This window comes from Macaca mulatta, chromosome 1 (genome assembly GCF_049350105.2).
Source record: "Macaca mulatta isolate MMU2019108-1 chromosome 1, T2T-MMU8v2.0, whole genome shotgun sequence".
NCBI classification, from domain to species: Eukaryota; Metazoa; Chordata; class Mammalia; order Primates; family Cercopithecidae; genus Macaca; species Macaca mulatta.
Window position 1 is genome coordinate 35144505 of NC_133406.1, and position 22747 is coordinate 35167251.

General features: G+C 36.8%; 1 long non-coding RNA gene across 1 annotated transcript in view; it reads right to left on the minus strand.

Annotated features, from left to right (window-relative positions):
- Positions 1–21319, minus strand: part of LOC106994717 (uncharacterized) — a 170312-nt gene extending 148993 nt beyond the window's left edge. Inside the window, exon 1 of the long non-coding RNA XR_013416639.1 lies at positions 20166–21319. This is a non-coding gene — a long non-coding RNA (uncharacterized LOC106994717). The remainder of the gene's footprint in view (positions 1–20165) is intronic.
- Positions 21320–22747: the final 1428 nt, after the last annotated feature.

Here is a 22747-nt window from a genome sequence, read left to right on the forward strand (position 1 = left end):
TCTCAACTTGGAAGACCATCCCAGCTGAGAGGAATCAGTGTCACCAGAAGGACCACAAGGAGTCAAATATGAGTTGGAATCCTACTTTTACCACTTCCTAGTGGTGGGTCTTAGGGAATTTATTTAATTTCCTGGACCTCAGTTATATATCCTGTAAAACAGAGAAAATTATACCTACCTTTAAATAAAGAATTGCTGTGGAAATGAAATGAGCTTACTATGCACATGTAGCACCAAATAAAACACTAAGCAGGCCTTCTGATAAAGTTGATTCACTTCTTTGAAATTCCCCACCCCAAGTTCAGGCAAGGCAAAACAGCCAGCCTCTTGAAGGAAGTCAGAGAGGCTGGGGAGCTGGTTAGCACGAGTTGGCCCCTGAGAACCTTGCACAGCAGCAGCCAGTTACAAGAGATGATGAACGAATGGTGTGGGGTGTTTGGCTACATTCCCACCTGTCACTGTGACTTTCAGGAATATGTACTGCCCTTCTCAGTTCTTGGGAGATTCTGAGCTTCATATAAGCCTAATTTGCTCCAGAAGCAACAGGCGGGGACAGAAGACACCAGCCTCACTTGGATCACCAGGCTGTGATGTCTAATTTTCCCCATTATGGTCTCTTTCTCTTGCATTTACTTTTTTGAAACTGTTGGTAATAAACAGAAAGAAGGAGCCCCCTTGTCATTTTTTGCCCCATCATCCTCCCTCCTCCAACAAAGGTATGGCCCCAGACATCATCTCACCACAGCGGCAGTACTGGCAGAAAAGTTTAGCAAGGGAGCCTGCTCTCCATAAAATATTAAATGCTTTCACTGTCAATAAAAGCAAAACTGACCCACCTCCCTTGCTTGGTTTCTTCCCCCAGCCCCCAACCCAGTTCACTACCTCAGTACTAGGGCAAGAGAAATAGCTGAGGAGCTCTGAACAAAATTAATTATTTTTCAGCAAGAAACCAAGAAATGCGATAACCCACCAACTTTTCATCTCTCAGGAGAACAGAGTTTCAATATCATTTTGGATCACAAGTGAAATAAGTTAGATGGATGCTGACATTTTAGCCATGTATGTGTTCTTGATAAGTTGTATAAGCAAGCGCCTTACAATGGGATGAAATAAAATGAGGGGAGATTTAAGGGTATATGGGGTTTTCCCCTCATTTAAAATTTCTGAAGCCATGTTGGAGCAGTGGAAAGCAGAAAAGTACCAGAGTCAGCATAGACAGGTTTGAATCCCAGCTCTGTCATGTGTGAGTTCCTTGACTTTGGGTGAGTGCCTTAACCCCCCGATCCTCAGTTTCCCCATCTGAATTATTGAGATTATGCATCTACCTTTCACGGTTGTTGTAAAAGATAAAATAATTAATGTTTATAAAACATCTGTAACAGGGTAATATAGTCAACAAATGGTTGTGGTTATTACTAGATTAGCACCTTGTTACTGAAAAACCTCCAAGGAGCTATTGTAATGAGAATGAGGATTCTAACCTGTGTGATAAAACCCCAAAACGCTTTGTGCTACAAAACCCAATACACAGTGCCAGAACGCCTATATCAGTTAGAATCCTTTGGCAACAAGTAGAATACACTTATTCTAGACAACTTCCATGGAAAATGATTGTTAAAATGAATAACATGTAGCTTAGTCACTCAATTTTACATCTCAACTATCATTAGATGTCATTAGGAGGGATGTTAAACGTATATCTTACCTTACCATTGTTGAGTGGGTAAAGGAAGATTCAAGGCCAAGAGAAAGACTAATTTAAGCTCCATGTCTGAAGACACTTTATGCTTTAAATACATCAAAACATCTGTACTCCCCAAAAATGTTTATTCATAATACTTAAATAATAGCATAGACTAATTATTCTTCAGATATCATACATATGTGCCAGTTTCTGTTTTCTATGTGATGTAACATTTTATAGGAGATCAGTAAATACATAGGCTAATACTAATTTTTAACAGAAAAAAACTTTGTTATTGATATTAGTTTTGGATGATAGTAATTTTTTCTTTGAAATAGGAAAGATAAATAATGTTACCAGCACCTCTTAGGTGTCCTGCACTGTTCTAGGCATTTACATACCTTATCACAATTGGTTCTAGCAAAAATCTACAAGGTGTGTAGATTTATTCCCATTTCACAAATAAGGAAGCTGGGATTCAGATTTATTGCTTAGGTCACCCAGCTAGAGATGGAGGTGGGCACCTGCTCCTGAATGACTACTGGGTAAATTACAAAACTAGGGCAGAAATAAGTTACTTGAAACCAATGAGACACAACATACCAGAATCTCTGGGACACAGCTAAAGAAGTGTTTAGAGGGAAATTTATAGCACTAAATGCCCATATCAGAAAGCAGGAAAGATCTAAAACAGACACCCTAAAATCACAATTAAAAGAACTAGAGAAGTAAGAGCAAACACACTTAAAAGCTACCAGAAGACAAGAAATAACTAAGATCAGAGCAGAACTGAAGGGGATAGAGACACTGAAAACCCTTCAAAAAAAAAAAAAATCAATGAGTGCAGGAGCTGGTTTTTTGAAAAGATTAACAAAATAGATAGACCACTAGCCATACTAATAAAGAATAAAAGGGAGAATAATAAAATAGACACAATAAAAAATGATAAAAGAGAGATCACCACTGATCCCACAGAAATACAAAATAACATCAGAGAACACTATAAACACCTCTACATAAATAAACTAGAAAATCTAGAAGAAATGGATAAATTTCTGGACACATACACTTTCCCAAGACTAAACCAGGAAGAAATCAAATCCCTGAATAGACCAATAACAAGTTCTGAAATTGAGGCAGTAATAGCCTACCAACCAAAAAATATCCAGGACCAGATGGATTCACAGCCAAATTCTACCAGAGATAGAAAGAGGAGTTGGTACCATTCCTTCTGAAACTATTCCAATCAATAGAAAAAGAGAGGCTCCTCCCTAATGCATTTTATGAGGCCAGCATCATCCTGATACCAAAACCTAGCAGAAACACAACAGAAAAAGAAAATTTCAGGCCAATATCCCTGATGAACATCAATGCAAAAATCCTCAATAAAATACTGGCAAACTGAATCCAGCAGCACATCAGAAAGCTTACCCACCATGATCAAGTGGGCTTCATCCCTAGGATGCAAGGCTGGTTCCACATACACAAATCAATAAATGTAATCCATCGCATAAACAGAACCAATGACAAAAACCGCATGATTATCTCAATAGATGCAGAAAAGACCTTCGATAAAATTCAACACCCCTTCACGCTAAAAACTCTCAATAAACTAGGTATTGATGGAACGTATCTCAAAATAGTAAGAGCTATTTATGACAAACCCACACCCAATATCATACTGAATGGGCAAAAGCTGGAAGCACTCCCTTTGAAAACCAGCAAGAGAAGGATGCCCTCTCTTACCTCTCCTATTCAGCACAGTATTGGAAGTTCCAACCAGGGCAATCAGTCAAGAGAAAGAAAGAAAGGGTATTCAAATATGAAGAAAGTCAAATTGTCTCTGTTTGCAGATGACATGATTGTATATTTAGAAAACTCCATCATCTCAGCCCAAAAACTCCTTATGCTGATAAGCAACTTCAGCAATGTCTCAGGATACAAACTCAATATGCAGAAATCACAAGCATTCCTATACATCAATAACAGACTGAGACACAAATCATGAGTTAACTCCCATTCACAACTGCTACAAAGAAAATAAAATACCTAGGAATATGACTTACAAGGGAGGTGAAGGACCTCTTCAAGGAGAACTGCAAACCACTGCTCAAGGAAATAAGAGAGGACACAAACAAATGGAAAAACAACCCATGCTCATAGACAGGAATCAAGCTACCATTGACTTTCTTCACAGAACTAGAAAGAACTACTTTAAATTTCATATAGAACCAAAAAAGAGCCTGTATAGCCAAGACAATCCTAACAAAAAGAACGAAGCTGGAGACATCATGCTACCCAACTTCAAACTATACTACAAGGTTACAGTAACCAAAATAGCATGGTACTGGTACCAAAACAGGTATATAGACCAATGGAACAGAATACTCAAAAATAATACCACACATCTACAAACCATCTAATCTTAGACAAATCTGACAAAAACAAGCAATGGGGAAAGGGTCCCTATTTAATAAATGGTGCTGGGAAAACTGGCTAGCCATATGCAGAAAATTGAAACTGGACTCCTTCCTTACACCTTATACAAAAATTAACTCAAGATGGATTAAAAACTTAAATGTTAAACCTAAAACCATAAAAGCCCTAGAAGAAAATCTAGGCAATACCATTCAGGACATAGGCATGGGCAAAGACTTCATGACTAAAACACCAAAAGCAATTGAAGCAAAAGCCAAAACTGACAAATGGGATCTAATTAAACTAAAGAGCTTCTGCACAGAAAAAAAAAAAAAAAAAAAAAAAAAAAAAAAAAAAAAAAAAAAAAAAAAAACTATCATCAGAGTGAACAGGCAACCTATAGAATGGGAGAAAATGTTTGCAATCTATCCATCTGATAAAGGTCTAATATCCAGAATCTACAAGGAACTTAAACATATTTACAAGAAAAAAAAAACCATCAAAAAGTGGACAAAGCATATAAACAGACAAGTCTCAAAAGAAGACATTTATGCGGCCACCGAACATATGAAAAAAAGTTCAACATCACTGGACATTAGAGAAATGCAAATCAAAACCATAATGAGATACCATCTCATGCCAGTTAGAATGGCAATCATTATAAAGTCAGGCAACAACAGGTACAAGAAAGGATGCAGAGAAATATGAATGCTTTTACACTGTTGGTGGGAATGTAAATTAATTCAACCATTGTGGAAGACAGTGTGGCAATTCCCCAAGGATCTAGAACCAGAAATACCATTTGACCCAGCAATCCCATTACTGGGTATATACCCAAAGGATTTTAAATCATTCTACTATAAAGACACATGCACACATATGTTTATGGTAGCACTATTTACAATAGCGAAGACTTGGAACAAACCCAAATGCCTATAAATGATAGACTGGATAAAGAAAATGTGGCACATATACACCGTGGAATACTATGCAGCCATAAAAAAAGAATGAGTCCATGTCCTTTGCAGGGACATGGATGAAGCAAGAAACCATCATTCTCAGAAAACTAACACAGGAACAGAAAACCAAACAATGCATATTCTCACTCATAAGCGGGAGTTGAACAATGAGAACACATGGACACAGGGAGGGGAACATCACACATGAGGCCTGTTGGGAGGCAGAGGGCAATGGGAGGGATAGCATTAGGACAAATACCTAATGTATGGGGGACTTAAAACCTAGATGATGGGCTGATGGGTGCAGCAAACCACCATGGCACATGTATACCTGTGTAACAAATCTGCATGCTCTGCACATGTATCCCAGAACTTAAAGTATAATTAAAAAAAAAAAAAAGAAGAAGAAATCACAAGATATAAATAGAGAAAATAGAGATAGAGGTGGGCTTTGAAGCCAGATTTATCTAAAGATCAAACTGCCTTACTCCAGGGAAAACCTACATGGGGGCATATGTGCCCTGGAAGGAAAGTAAAAATATTACTTGGGACATAATTATACTAAACAATTATTTGTTGCTTATCTGAAATGCAAATTTAACTGGGCACACTATATTTTATCTGTCAACCTTATTTTATGTTTTGAAATTAGGTTTTGTGTACCTTTTCCTATATTTTTGATTTTTATTTCACTGCTCTAAGCTTTTTTGTTAAATTAAGTAAAAATGAATGCATAGTTCTTAATATACAAAACACTAATGTGGTATTTCTCTGGCTTTGTTGTTTTTCGTTTTCTTGTGACTGATCCTAAGCTCCAAAGCAGACCACACTGCTGTCTCAGAGCCCAAAAAGGAAAAAAACAAAGTTTGCTCTCTTTTCTTGGAGATAGCTGTTTCATGTTTCAAATACAATTCTTGAAAAAATCAACTCTTGTGACCTTTATATTTGAAAGGATCATTACTTATGTTGCCATTCATCAGGACTTTAAGGAGATGATACTTGAGTCTCTACCCTGCTCATAAAATATTAGGAGGTGATGATCAAAACCAAAGAGTTTTCAGTTTTGGACAAAACGATGAACTAACACAGACTGCTGGTTCCCCAAACTGAACTTGGAGAAAATGACAGAGGAAGACATGAAACTCATGAAATATGAAATAACAACTTAAAAAGAAACTCTCCCCTAAAACTCCTATTGACAGTGGGGGAAGGGAAGGGATGATAGCAAACAGAATTGACTGTGACTTTGTGGCACCTGGGGCTTTCCATCCTCAGAGATACCCTCTTCGGTCTCCTTCAACTTGCCAGGACCAACAGACTAGTGTTTACCTTTGTCTCCTCATTACCAAACAGAGGAGCTGATATCCTTAAGAAAATCGACGCTCACAGGCAAATACTTAAGTACCTGAAGAATAAAACTACCTCCAAAGAAAAATAACAAACTTTAAATACATAAAGCATGATTATTGAAACAGAAAGACCAAGAATTTAGAATAAGTGTAACAAACATACTTTTGAGGATAAATATACTATCAATATAAAAAAAGAAAAATGAAAGAGAAACATGATAAAGGATTAGAAATAAAAATTTAATAATGGAAATTTTAAAAAATAGGGTAAATAATAGGATGGATCCAACTGAATGGCAAGTTGATGAGTTGAAAGATCAGATTAAAAATACCACAGGATCTATTGAGATAATCATGTGGTTTTTGTCATTGGTTCTGTTTATGCGATGGATTACATTTATTAATTTGCATATGTTGAACCAGCCTTACATCCCAGGGATGAAGCTGACTTGACTGTGGTGGATAAGCTTTTTAATGTGCTGGTGGATTCAGTTGCCAGTTTTTTTTGTTTCTTTGTTTTTGTTTTTGTTTTTGAGATGAAGTCTCGCTTTCTTGCCCAGGCTGTAGTGCAATGGTGCAGATCTCGGTTCGCTGCAACCTCCGCCTCCCGAGTTCAAGCAATTATCCTACCTCAGCCTCCTAAGTGAGTAGCTGGGACTACAGGCACCCACCACCATGCCCAGCTAATTTTTGTATTTTTAGTAGAGACGGGGTTTCACTGTATTAGCCAGGCTGGTCTCAAACTCCTGACCTCAGATAATCCACCCACCTTGGCCTCCCAAAGTGCTGGGATTACAGGCTTGAGCCACCATGCCTGGCCGGCTTGCCAGTATTTTATTGAGGACTTTTGCATTGATGTTCATCAGGGATTATGGCCTGAAATTTTGTTGTTTTTATTGTTGTGTCTCTGCCAGGTCTTGCTATCAGGATGATGCTGGCCTCATAAAATGCACTAGGGAGGAGTCCCTCTTTTTCTATTGTTTGGAATAGTTTCAGAAGGAATGGTAGCAGCTCCTCTTTGTACCTCTGGTAGAATTCAGCTGTGATTCCGTCTGGTCCTGGGTTTTTTTGGTTGGTAGGCTATTAATTACTGCCTCAATTTCAGAACTTGTTATTGGTCTATTCAGGGATTCGACTTCTTCCTGCTTGAGTCTCAGGAAGATATATGTGTCCAGGAATTATCCATTTCTTCTAGATTTACTAGTTTATTTGTGTAGAGGTGTTTATAGTATTCTCTGATGTTATTTTGTATTTCTGTGGGATCAGTGGTGATCTCCCCTTTATCATTTTTTATGGTGTCTATTTTACTCTTCTCACTTTTCTTCTTTATTAGTATGGCTGGCTAGTGGTCTATTTTGTTAATCTTTTCAAAAAAACAGCTCCTGGATTCATTGATTTTTTGAAGGGTTTTCAGTGTCTCTATCCCCTTCAGTTCTGCTCTGATCTTAGTTATTTCTTGTCTTCTGGTAGCTTTTAAGTTTGTTTGCTCTTACTTCTCTAGTTCTTTTAATTGTGATGTTAGGGTATTGATTTTAGATTTTTCCTGGCTTCTCCTATGGGCATCTAGTGCTATAAATTTCCCTCTAAACACTTCTTTAGCTGTGTCCCAGAGATTCTGGTATGTTGTGTCTTTGTTCTCATTGGTTTCAAAGAACTTATTTATTTCTACCCTAATTTCGTTATTTACCCAGTAGTCATCCAGGAGCAGGTAGTTCAGTTTCCATGTAGTTGTGCAGTTTTGAGTGAGTTTCTTAATCCTGAGTTCTAATTTGATTGCACTGTGGTTGGAGAGACTGTTATGATTTCCATTCTTTTGCATTTGCTGAGGAGTTTGACCTCCAATTACGTGGTCAATTTTAGAATAAGTGCTATGTAGTGCTGAGAAGAATGTATCTTCTATTGATTTGGGGTGGAGAATTCTGTAGATGTCTATTAGGTCTGCTTGGTCCAGAGCTGAGTTCAAGTTCTGAATATCCTTGTTAATTTTCTGTCTCATTGATCTAATATTGACAGTGTGGTGTTAAAGTGTCCCACTATTATTGTATGGTAGTCTAAGTGTCTTTGTACGTCTCTAAGAACTTGCTTTATGAATCTGGGTGCTCCTGTATTGGGTGCATATATATTTAGGATATCTCTTCTTGTTGCATTGATCCTGTTACCGTTGTGTCTTTTTTGATCTTTGTTGGTTTAAAGTCTGTTTTATCAGAGACTAGGATTGCAACTCCTGCCTTTCTTTCTTTCTTTCTTTCTTTTTTTTTTTTTTTTTTTTTGGCTTTCCATTTGCTTGGTAGATCTTCCTGCATCCCTTTATTTTGAGCCTATGTGTCTTTGCACATGAGATGGGTCTCCTAAATACAGCACACTGATGGGTCTTGACTCTTCATCCAATTTGCCAGTCTGTGTCTTTTAATTGGGGCATTTAGCCTGTTTACATTTAAGTTTAATATTGTTATATGTGAATTTGATCCTGTCATTATGATGCTAGCTGGTTATTTTGCCCATTAGTTGATGCAGTTTCTTCATAGTGTCAATGGTCTTTACATTTTGGTTTGTTTTTGCAGTGGCTGGTATTGGTTTTTCCTTTCCATATTTAGTGCTTCCTTCAGAAGCTCTTGTAAGGCAGGCCTGGTGGTGACAAAATCCCTCAGCATTTGCTTGTCTGTAAAGAATTTTATTTCTCCTTCACTTATGAAACTTAGTTTGGCTGGATATAAAATTCTGGGTTGAAAATTCTTTTCTTTAAGAATGTTAAATATTGGCCCCCACTCTCTTCTGGCTTGTAGGCTTTCTGCAGAGAGATCCACTGTTAGTCTGATGGGCTTCCCTTTGTGGGTAACCCGACCTTTCTTTCTGGCTGCACTTAACATTTTTTCCTTCATTTCAACCTTGGTGAATCTGACGGATTATGTGTCTTTGGGTTGCTCTTCTCGAGGAGTATCTTTATGGTGTTCTCTATATGTCCTGAATTTGGATGTTGAACGGTCTTGCTAGGCTGGGGAAGTTCTCCTGGATAATATCCTGAAGTGTGTTTTACAACTTGGTTCCATTCTCCCTATCACTTTCAGGTACACCAATCAAACGTAGGTTTGGTCTTTTCACATAGCCCCATATTTCTTGGAGGCTTTGTTCATTCCTTTTTTTTTTCTTTTTTCTCTAATCTTGTCTTCACATTTTATTTCATACCCCAGCACAGCACAGCTACTCCATGAAAGTGTGTCCATACTGCCTCTTTAAGCAGGTCTCCGATCCTGTTTCTCCTCACTGGGCAGAACCTCCTAACTGGGGCCTCCTGCCACACCCTTCGGTATTCTCTGGCCTCCAAAAATTTGAAAACTCCCTGGCATAGAACTCTGAGAGTGAGTGGTGGGCCACCATCTCTGCTGTTTGGGCAACTTAGCAGTTCTAGCCTTTAGGCTTTGGAGAATCCAAGCCAACCAGGGGTAGAAGTGGTACCCCAGACAGCAGAGAAGTCCCACAAAGCATTGCCAGATTACTTTTTTAAGTGGGTCCCTGAGCCCATTCCTCATCACCAGGTGGAGCCTCCCAACCAGGGTCTCTGGCTACCCCCATCAGTGTCTTCCAGCGGACAGAGATTTCAGGCCTCTCTGGGACAGAGCTCCCAGAAGGAGGGGCAGGCCACCATCTTTGCTGTTTGGGTGACTTAGCTGTTCCAACCTTTGGGTTTCAGGGCATCCAAAGTGACCAGGGGCTGAAGTGGACCCTGAACACAGCAAAGCTGCTATACAAAAACTTGGCCAGACTACTTTTATAAGTGAGTCCCCAATCTCATTCCTCCTGATTGGGTGGGACCTCCTGGGGTCATCAACCACCACCTACAGGTGTTTTCAGGCCAGCAACAAGTCTACACCTCCTTCGGATGGAGCTCCCAGAGGAAGAGGCAGGCTGCCATCTTTCCTGTTTTGCAGACTTCATTGGTGATTCCTCCAGGTACTAAAAAATCTGAGGCAACTAGAGATTGGAGCAGACCTCTAGCATACCACAGCAGTCTGACAGAAAAATGGCCAGACTGTTAAAAAAAAAATCCAAAGGTTAGCAACCTCAAAGATTGAAGACAGATAAGCCTACAAAGATGAGAAAGAATCAGCACAAGAACACTGAAAACTCAAAAAGCCAGAGTGCCCCCTTTCCTCCAAATGACCACATCGCCTCTCCAGCAACGGTTCAGAACTGGGCTGAGGCTGAGATGGCTGAAATGACAGAAATAGAATTCAGAATATGAATAGGAATGAAGTTCACTGAGCTAAAGGAGTATGTTGTAACCCAGTGCAAGGAAGCTAAAAATTATGATAAAACATTGCAAGAGCTGATAGGCAAAATGGCCAGTCTAGAGAATGTAACTGACCCAATAAAGCTGGAAAACAGACAACAAGAATTTTATAATGCAATCACAAGTATTAACAACAGAATAGATCAAGAGAGGGAAGAATTCAGAGCTGAAGACTGCCTTTCTGAAATAAGACAAACAGACAAGAGTAGAGAAAAAAAGAATAAAACAGAATGAACAAAACCTCCAAGAAATATGGGATTATGTAAAGAAACTGAATCTGTGACTGGTATACCTAAAAGAGATGGGGAGAATAAAACCAATTTGGAAAAAATATTTCAGGATATCATCCACGAGAACTTCCCCAGACTAGCTGGAGAGGCTAACATTATTATTCAGAAAATGCAGAGAGAGAACCGCAGTAAGATACTCCATGAGAAGATCATCTCCAAGACACATAATCATCAGATTCTCAGAGGTGGAAATGAAAGAAAAAATTTTTTAAAGGCAGCTACAGAGAAAGACCAGGTCATCTATAAAGGGAAGCCCATTAGACTAACAGGACCTCTCAGCTGAAATATTACAAGCCAGAAGACATTGGGGGCCAACATTCAACATTCTTAAAGGAAATTCCAACTCAGAATTTCATATCTGGCCAAACTAAGCTTCATAAGTGAAGGAGAAATAAGATCATTTTTTGACAAGCAAATACTGAGTGCATTTGTTACCACAAGGTGTGCCTTCCAAGAGCTCCTGAAGGAAGAACTAAATATGGAAAGGGAAAATTGTTACCAACCACAACAAAAACACACTAAAGCACACAGACCAATGACACTATAAAGCAACTGCATAAAAAGTCTTCAAAATAACCAGCTAACATCATGAAGACAGGATCAAAATCACACATATTAATACTAACCTTAAATGTAGGTGGGCTAAATGCCCCAATTAAAATACACAGAGTTGCAAGCTTGATAAAGAACCAAGACTCATTGATATGCTGTCTTCAAGAGACCCATCTCACATGCAGTGACACACATAAGCTCAAAATAAAGGGATGGAAGAAAATCTACCAAGCAAATGGGGAACAGAAAAAAGCAGGGGTTGCAATCCTAGTTTCTGACAAAATAGACTTTAAACCAACAAGATCATAAGAGACAAAGAAGGGCATTACATAAAGGTAAAGGGTTCAATTCAACAAGAAGATCTAACTATCCTAAATATATATTTACCCAAATTCATAAAGCAAGTTTTCCTAGACATTCAAAGATACAGACTCCCACACAGTAACAGTGAGAGACTTTAACACCCCACTGACAATATTAGACAGATCTTTGAGACAGAAAATTAACAAAGATATTCATGACCTGATCAAATGGACCTCATAGATATCTACAGAACTGTCTACTCAAAAACAATTGTAGATAGAATATACATTCTTCTCATTGACACATGGCACTTACTCTAAAATCAATCACATAATCAGAAGTAAAACACTCCACAGCAAATATAAGAGAACTGAAATCATAACAAACAGTCTCTTGGACCACAAAACAATCAAATTAGAAATAAAGACTAAGAAATTCTCTCAAAAAGTCCTACTTGAAAACTGAATCCAGCAGCACATCAAAAAGCTAATTCACCACGATCAAGTAGGCTTCATCTCCAGGATGCAAGTGTGTTCAACAAATCAATAAATGTGTTTAATCACATAAACAGAACTAAAAACAAAAACCACATGATTATCTAAATCGAAGCAAAAAAAAAAAAAAAGCTTTTTATAAAATTCAACACTCCTTCATGTTAAACACTCTCATTAAACTGGGTATTGAGAAATATACCTCAAAGTGATAAGAGCCACATATGACAAACCCACAGCCAATATCATACTGAATGGGCAAATGCTGGAAGCATTCCCCCTTGAAAACTGGCATAATACAAGGATGCCCTCTCTCAACACTCCTATTCAACATAGTATTGGAAGTTCTGGCCAGGGAAATCAGGCAAGAGAAAGTAATAAAGGCATTCAAATAGAAAGAGAGGAAGCCAAACTATCACTGTTTGCAGATGACATGATCACATATCTAGAAAACTTCATAGTCTCAGCTCAAAACCTTCTTAAGCTAATCAATAACTTCAGCAAAATCTCAGGATACAAAATCAATGTGCAAAAATCACTAGCATTCCTATATACCAACAACAGTCAAGCCGAGAGCCAAACCAGGAATGAACTCCCATAAACAATTGCCACCAAAAGAATAAAATACCTAGGAATACAGCTAACAAAGGAGGTGAAAGGGGTCTTTAAGGAGAACTACAAAATATCATGCAAAAAAAATCACACATGACACACACAAAAAAATTCCATGCTCATAGATAAGAAGAATCAATATTGTGAAAATGGCCATACTGCCCAAAGCAAATTACAGATTCAATGCTATTCCTATTTAACTACCATTGACATTCTTCATAGAACTAGAGAAAACTATTTTATAATTCACATAGAACTATAAAGGAGCCCAAATAGCCAAAGCAATCTTAAGCAAAAAGCACAAAACTGGAGGCATTACACTACTCAACTTCAAACTATACTACAGGGCTACAGTAAACAAAACAGCATGATACTGGTACAAAAACAGACACTCAGACTAATGGAACAGAATAGAGGACCCAGAAGTAAGACCACACACCTACAACTATCTGATCTTCAACAACCCTGACAAAAACAGGCAATGGGGAAAGTATTCCCTGTTCAATAATGGTGCAAGGATAACTGGCTAGCTATATGCAGAAGATTGAAACTGGACCCCTTCTTTACACCATATACAAAAATTAACTCCAGATGGATGAAGAACTAAATGTAAAACTCAAAACTGTAAAAACCCTGGAATACAACCTAGGGAACACCATTCATAGGCGTGGGCAAAGATTTCATGACGAAGACACCAAAAGCAATTGCAACAAAAGCTAAAATTGACAAATGGAATCTAATTAAACTAAATGTTTCTGCACAGCAAAAGAAATTATCAGAGCAAACAGGCAACCTAAAGAATGGGAGAAAATTTTTGCTATCTACCTATCTGACAAAGGTCTAACATCCAGAATTTACAAAGAATTTAAACAAATTTACAAGAAAAATAAAAACATCAAAAAGTGGGCAAAGGACATGAAGAGATGCTTTTCAAAAGAAGACTTACTTGGGGCCAACAAGCATATGAAAAAAAGCTCAACATCACTGTTCATTAGAGAAATGTAAATCAAAACCACAATAAGATACCATCTAACACCAGTCAGATGGCTATTATTAAAAAGTCAAAAAACTACAGATGCTGGTGAAATTGTGGAGCAAAAGTAATGCTTATTCGTTGTTAGTGGGATTGTAAATTAGTTCAGCCATTGTAGGAGACAGTGTGGAGATTCCTCAAAGACCTAAAGACAGAAATACCATTTAACTCAGCAATCCCATTAATGGGTATATACCCAAAGGAATATGAATCATTCTATTACAAAGACACATGCATGCATGTGTTCATTGCAGCACTATTCACAATAGCAAAGACATGCAATCAACCTAAATAATAGACTGTATAAAGAAATCAATGATAGACTGTATAAAGAAAATGTGGTTTGTATACACCATGGAATACTATGCAGCCATTAAAAAGTATGGACTCATGTCCTTTACAGGGACACAGATGGAGCTGGAAGCCACTATCCTTAGCAAACTAACACAGGAACAGAAAACCAAATACCACATGTTCTCACTTATAAGTGGGACCTAAATTATGAGAACACATGGACATACAGGAAAACACACATTGGGGTCTTTCAGAAGGTGGAGAGTGGAAGGAAGGAGAGGATCAGGAAAAATAACTAATGGATACTAGGCTAAATGCCTGCATGATCAGATAATCTGTACAACAAACTCCCATGACACAAGTTTACCTGTATAACAAATGTGCACTTGTACACCTGAACTTAAAATTCCCAGTATTGTGGAAGGCTGAGGTAGCAGGATCACTTGAGGCCAGGCATTTGAGACTAGGCAGGGCAACAGTGAGACACCCCTGACACTACTAAAAATTTTTAAAAGTTAAAAATTAGCTGAGTGTGTTGGTGCACATCTGTAGTCCCAGCACTCAGGAGGCTGTGGTGGGAGGATTGCTTGAGCCCAGGAGTTCACAACTATAGTGAGCTATGTTCACTGTACTCTGCACTTCAGTCTGGGTGACAGAGTGAGACCCTGTCTTAAGAAAAAGAAAAGAAAAAAACACAGAAAAGAAAAAAGGTAGAAAATATAAAATTAAGAACTGAGAATAAGGAGGATTAAAAAAAAGTGTCACCATCAGATAACAGGAATCCTCAAATGTGATAGAAAAAGTAAGAGAAAGATGTGAAAAAATATGGGCAGAAAGTTCTCAGAATTATTAATTAACCTAAGATCAAAAGAACCTCCACACAGTATTAAACAGAAGAGATAAGCATAAAACACACACACACACACACACACACACACACACACACCCCTTGATGCCACATATAGAACTGTAGGCATAACAGAGAAAAAAAATAAATGTTAAAGCTTCTAGAATGAAGAAATCATTTAGTAAGAACAAGAATCAGATTGACATTAGACTTTTCAATGGCAACATTAGACGAAAGAAGACAATGAGGAAATATTTTTAAAGCATTGAAGGAAAAGAACTTTGAACCTAGAATTAAGTATATTAAATTGTCATTTAAATGTGAGGACATAATAAAATATTCTAACATATATAATGCCCTAGAGGCTTGCCAAAATAAAAAATAAAAAAGACCCACAGAAAAGACACATTTGAAAGAAGTGCTCAAATAATAAGAGAAATAAATCTAGGAGATACTGCAAGTGATATGGAAATCAAAGTTGATAAAATATTCTAGTATGATTTTTTAATGAAAAGAGAAAGCTTTTGAGACGTGTCAATTAATTCAACCATTGTGGAAGACAGTGTGGCAATTCCTCAAGAATCTAGAACCAGAAATACCATTTGACCCAGTAATCCCATTACTGGGTATATATATACACACTCAAAGGATAATAAACCATTCTACTATAAAGACACGTACACATGTATATTTATTGCAGCACTATTTACAATAGCAAAGACATGGAACCAACCCAAATGCCCATCAGTGATAGACTGGATAAAGAAAATGTGGCACATCTATACCATGGAAAACTATGCAACCACAAAAAAAGAATGAGTTCATGTCCTTTGCAGGGATATGGATGAAGCTGGAAACCATCATTCTCTGCAAACTAACACAGGAACAGAAAACCAAACACTGCATGTTCTCACTCATAAGTGGCAGCTGAACAATGAGAACCCGTGGACACAGGGAGGGAACATCACACACCAGAGCCTGTTGTGGGGGTCGGGGGCAAGGGGAGGGATAGCATTAGGACAAATACCTAATGCATGCAGGGCTTAAAACCTAGATGATGGGTTCGGCAAACCACCATGGCACTTGTATACCTCTGTAACAAACCTTCACGTTCTGCACATGTATCCCAGAACTTAAACTATAAAAAAAAAAAAGAAAGAAAAGAAAAAAGAAAGCTAAGACAAGAGAAAGGGAAAAACGCCCATAATAATCAAAAACTAAAATTCTAAGAAAAATCAACATGATAAGAGGTAGAGAAGTGAAGATACTAAGAGAGCGGAGAGTTTGCCAGTATATTTGTTTTGTGAGAACAAAGAGAGTTAGAAAAAGAGAGAAGGAAGGAAGGACAGGCGAGAGAGAAGGAAGAAGAAAGGCTGACTTTGAAAATCATAAAGAATACAAATATGACTCTTAAGAGCAGCCACTACAAAATTAATATTAGAATTAGAAGAATATGAATATATCCAAGGAAAAGCAGGAATAAAAAATTTAAAAAGAAAAATATACTAAATGGAAAAAATAAAAAGATAATAATAGAACTAAGTTTTAATGTAATAGTCATTTGAATATAAAATAAACTAATTAGAAGATAGAAACTTTCTAATCGTTTTAATCCAACAATATATTGATTACAAGATGCATACTTAAAAACACACAGAAAGTTTAGAAGTAGGATGGAAAAGATAAACTAGTGAAACATGAACCAAATGAAAGCTTGATAGTGATCTTAATATCTAAGATTGGTTTTAAAGCTAAAAAAATTGAAAAGGAACAAATAAGAACATCACCTATTCATAAAAGGGGAAAGAAAAAAAATAGATGGTAGAGCCAACATACATGCATCTAATACAGCTTCAAGTGTACAAAGCAATAGTTATCTAAATTGCAGGAAGAAATATATTAATAAAAATGTTTGGTTTTGGTAGATTTATTAGAAATGAATATTTCAAGCATAAGAAAATAGCAGAGATATCAAAATCCTAAATAACAATTATCAAACTCTAGCAAGTATATAAAGAGTACACATGGTAAGTATGCCCCAATAAACAGAGAATATAACTTTTAGCTCATCCTCATTAACAAAACTAGACCACATATTAGATTATTAAAGCAATCTCAGTAAATTACTAAAGAACAATATCAAACAGACTGTGTTCTTCAACAATTATCAAACAGAATTAGAAATTATCTACAAAAAGATAACTTAAATAGCATATTTGGAAATGAAACCACATTTTATTAGACAGTTCTTGGGTTAAACAGGAAATAATAGAGGAAATTTAGAACTATTCAGGACTGAATGATAATTAAAATACCACAAAATCTATGGGAGATTAGTAAAACCATACCTAGAGGAAAAAGTTAGAGTTTTAAATAAATTATCAGGAAATGGAAAAGTTAGAAATAAATTATCTAAGCATGCAACTAAAAAATTGGGGGGAAAGAGTCTTAAAGCAAGCACAAAGAAATAGAAAGTAGGGAAATATTAACAATAAGAGCAGAAATCAATGAAACAGAGAACATAACAGTAACAGAAGGTTAACAACTCAAGAGGTTTTGTTTGCTTCCTACTAAAAATAAAATATAAAAGCCATCTGACGAGACTGATTTTCATACAAGAGAAAAATTACATGCCCTCCCAATAAAGGAAGGAAGGAAGGAAGGAAGGAAGGAAGGAAGGAAGGGAGGGAGGGAGGGAGGGAGGAAGGGAGGGAAGGAAAGGAAATAGCTGTTAATATATTTGAACACGTTGATAAAACAAATAAAAGCCTAAAACAATTTTTAAAGACAAAAAATAAGAGATTTTGGAACTTTAAATAAAGCAACAAATACTTAGAAGAGCTAGAAAGGAAATGCAATGACTTTCCTGCCCCAAAACTAGCCAGACAGTTTATGGGAGAGTTCTATAAAATTTTCAAGGAATGATGAATTCCAATTTTAAACATTGTTTCTAAAAATAGAAAAAGAGGTGAAAGCTGCTAAGATTATTTTATGAGAAAAATATAATCTTGATTCTAAAACCAGATAAACACAATGTAAGAGGGGAACATTTTAGAGCCATTTCAGTTATTAATTTAGAGGAAAATATACTAAACAAAATGGTAGAAAATAGAATTGACGATGTGTGGGGGGGTTTGTGTAACAAGCTCAAAGGGTGTTATCAAGAAATGTATCAAAAATCTAATGACATAATTTACTACATTCAGTATAAAGAAAAATTATGTAGTAATTGCATATAATTTGTTAAAATGCATATAAACAAATTACATCATATATAATAATAGCAATTGGTACAGAAGGAACAGCTGATAAGGTTTCACACCTATGAAGGATGATGCATTCCATCTTCACTACTATTTTTAACTTAGTACAGGAGATCAATGTTATAAGCGAAGTAAAAGAAAAGAAAGATAAGGATTGGAAAGCCAGTGATTAAATTGTCTTCTAGGTAGATATGATCATCCGTCTAGAAGAACCAACACAATTGCCAGATACAAGATTGACCTTAAAAATGAAAATAATTTCTCTGTGCTATCAAAACTCAACAAGAAAATGTTATTTTGAAAAAAGGAAAATACCAATCACAATATCAACTAACTCGATACTACAAAGTATCTAGAAGTTAACCTCACCAAAAGTACACAGGACCTCTGTAAAGAAAATGTAAAACTCTAATAAAGAACAGAGAGGAGAATAATACAGATGTCATAAATTAAGAAGATTCATGCCTTTGGATAGAGGAATAGTCTAAAGGTGTTGATTATCTATAAATTAATATGTAAATTAAGGCAACTGAATTAAAATCTTAAGTCAAATTTCTGTGAAACATGATACGCATACTCTAACATGTATATGAAAAAAAAGTACCAATAGATAAAGTCATGATTAAAACAAAAGACTAAATGGAACAGACTTCCTCTGCAAAATATTGTTAGAAAATAGATTTTTAAAATTCTCTGTGGTATTAATATAAAAACAGGTATATAGACCAAAGAAACTGTCAGAGATCTATGACATTATAGGAGAATGTACAAGAAAGTAGTACTGTAAATCAATGAGGAAAGAATTCGCCATTTTGGCAGAAACTGATTCAGTAGAGAAAAACAACTGAATCCCTAATTAACACCACATAGGAGAAATATAGAATATCTTTATAATGTAGGAATGTAGAACTTCCTAAAAATTTTAAGTGTTAATCCTAAAACAATAACTCAATGAAGTTTATGGCAGCAAAATGTATTATTTCTGTGCATTAAACACCAAGAAGTCAGTTAGAAGACAGATATTTTCAATGTTTAAAACTACAAGGAATTAATATCTAGAATATGGAAGAACTGCAAATTAACATCAAGAGGAGAGCATCTCTATTAGAAAAATGGGCAACTAATATAAACAGACAATTCCTAGAAGAGGAAATCCAAAACCTGAGAAGCATATCAAGAGACACTCAAACTCATAAATAGTCAGAAAAAATGCAAATGAAAGCAACATTAAGATTTCACTCTACACCAATTAGACTGGCAAGAATTAGAAAACTGGATAATGCCAATTGTTGGGGGAAGGAATTAGTTATATTGGAATTCCCATGCATTGCTGATCGTAATACAGGCTAATGCCATTATCAGGAGAAACAGCCTTCCACTACTTACACATACTAAATGCACACATTTTGCAACCTAGCAAGTCTGTTCCTAGATTACATAGCTAAAAAAAATTTCATACAGGTCCAAAAGGAGACGTATTCAAAAGCACAAATTGATGAATGGGATTACATCAAATGAAAAAGCCTCTGTACAGCAAAGGAAATAACAGGGTGCAAAGGACACCTACAGATTGGTAGAAAATATTTGCAAGCCACACAACTGGAAAAGAGCTAATATCCAAAATAATAAAAAGAACTCAAATAATTCAATAGCAAAAACAAAGAATTTTTAAAACTCAACTTAAAAATGGACAAGGACCCTGTATTAGTCCGTTCTGACACTGCTATGAAGAAATAACTGAGACTGGGTAATTTATAAAGAAAAGAGATTTAATTGGCTTACAGTTCTGCAGGGCTGGGGAGGCCTCAGGAAACTTAAAATTATGGTGGAAGGGGAAGCAAACACGTCCTTCTTCTTGTGGTGGCAGGAAGCGGAAGAATGAGTGCCCAGCGAAGGGGGAAGCCCCTTATAGAACCATCAGATCTGTGAAAACTAACTCACTATCTGGAGAACAGGATGGGAGAAACTGCCCCCGTGATTCAATTAGCTCCACCTGGTCCCTCCCACAACCAAGTGGAGTTAATAAGTGTTAGCAAGGATGTGGAGAAAAGGGAACACTTATACACCTGGTGGAAATGTAAATTAGTAGAGCCATTATGAAAAAACGTATGGAACATTCTCAAAAAACTAAAAACAGAATTACCATATAATCTAGCCATCTCACTTCCGGGTATTTACCCAAAAGAGTTGAAATCAGTTTGTCAAAGAAATGTCTGCGTTTCCACATTCATTGCAGCACTGTTTACAATAGCCAAGTTATGGAATGAGCCTAAGTGTCCATCAACAGATGAATGCATAAAGAAAATGTGGTAATGTATACATACACCATGGAATACTACTTAGCCTTAAAAAAGGAAATTATTTCATTTGCCACAACATGAGTGGAGTTGGAGAACATTATGCTAAAATAAGCCAGGCACAGAAAGATGAATACTGCATGTACTTATGTGAATCTAAAACAACTGAGCTCATACAATGAGAAAGTAGAATGGCAGTTACACAGGCTGGAGGGTGGGAGCATAAGGAGATGGTGGTCAAAGGATACAAAATCTCAGAAGGAATTTTTTTTTTTTAGTTCTATTGCACAGCACAGTGAATACAGTTAATAATAGAGTATTAAACATTTCAAAATTTCTAGGAGAGGTAATTTCAAATGTTCACACCACATAAAATGTTAAGTATCTGAGGTGATGGGTAAGTCAACTAGTTTTATTTAATTATTCCACGTTGTATTCATAAATCATAACATCACTTTGTACCCCATAAATTCATGCAAATGTAAATTATCAATTTACAATTTTTTTAAAAGGGGATCTACTGGAGGTGTTTGGAGGCTGGTAGAATTGTATGAAAGACCATTGGTCTGCTTAGTTAGGCAGATTTTAGTTAGAAGTGAGACATTTCAGTAATATTTTAGTTTTTAGTGGTGGTGGGAAGCAATATGCTGATTTTGGAATCTGGGTCTCAGACACACGGATTTAAGATTCTGGGCTGCCGAAGTCAGCTTAGGGAAGATAGGTGTGGGGGAGGAGAAAGCAAACAAGCCTAAATCCCTTACTGTTCCTACATTACAGTGTTTCAGCAAATATTTTGCAAAAGGGTTTTCTGGATGAACTTCAAACCACAAGAGGTTCCATTTGGCGGCTTGAAGAGCTGTGCAAATGATTTTTTTTTAAGGAAATGAACATTGTTTTAGCTGACATTTAAACCTCTATTCTCTTTTACTAGCCTGTCACATTGCTTCATATGTGTTGGTCAGACACACTTTCCAGAAGAAGAAGGAGATATTTATAGGATTGTAGAACTGTAGTATGGAATCCTGGTATCTGTCATTTTTTGCTTATATAAAAATTCTATCAATAGAACCCAGAGCCCTGACCAGCTTGTGTCTCTCTTATGGATTTGGTATCTCCCATGGAAGTAGCAATTTAAAATATCAACAGAGTCTAAATGAGAATGACCCTACCTAGTGATCTTTTCAACTGTATCTCCTCTTATTGGCTGGAGTCTGAGACACTGTAAACCCAAGGATTGTGTGAAACAGTTTGGGTTCTTTATTTCATTCCATTGCTCACAGAAGTACATTTGAATTTTTCAGGCCATATGACTATATTTTTGGATCTATAAACACAGTCTGCATAACAAATAGTTCTTTAATGAACTTACTTGACGTAATCATTGGTGTTGAGTTGGATTATGAATCTGCAAACCCAAGGTTTTCCATCCCTGCACTAGTCTTGAACTTTGCCTTGCTGAGGTGTGATTCATAGGCATATGAATGTGTGTGGCATGAATGCATGTGTAACAATATGTGGAATAAGATTCTGCCTCTCAACCATCGTCTCAGCTGCTTTCCTGCTACCCCCACCTCTCAACTGTCTATATAAGCAGAAGACTGATGAAGTGTGAGAGAAGGAGAGGAGAAAAGAGACAGAGAGAGAGAGAGAGAGAGAGAGAGAGAGAGAGAGAGAGAGAACCACTGCACTGGAGGCATGGAATGGAGACTACATATGGTAATCATTAGTGCTATCAATAAAGTACTTTTTTTCTCTCTTTTGGGCACATAGTAGGGTTGGTAGGATGTCTCAACCCTTCTGTTACATCAGGACCATGTGACTAGTGGTAGGCCACGTGTCACTTCTAGGCCAGTGCTGTCTGTTACCATTCAAATGGTGGCTTCTATGTAAGCAATAATGAATACAGCCTCCCTACCAACTAGTGATAGAGAAGTAACTTAAACAAGAATTTTTTCTTTGTTTTTTTAAAATTCCTGAGATTTAGGAGGTGTTGTTACCACAACAGGAATTAGAGGGAGTACAATGATTTTTATCCTTCCCACCAACTTAGGTCCTTGTCATCCTCGA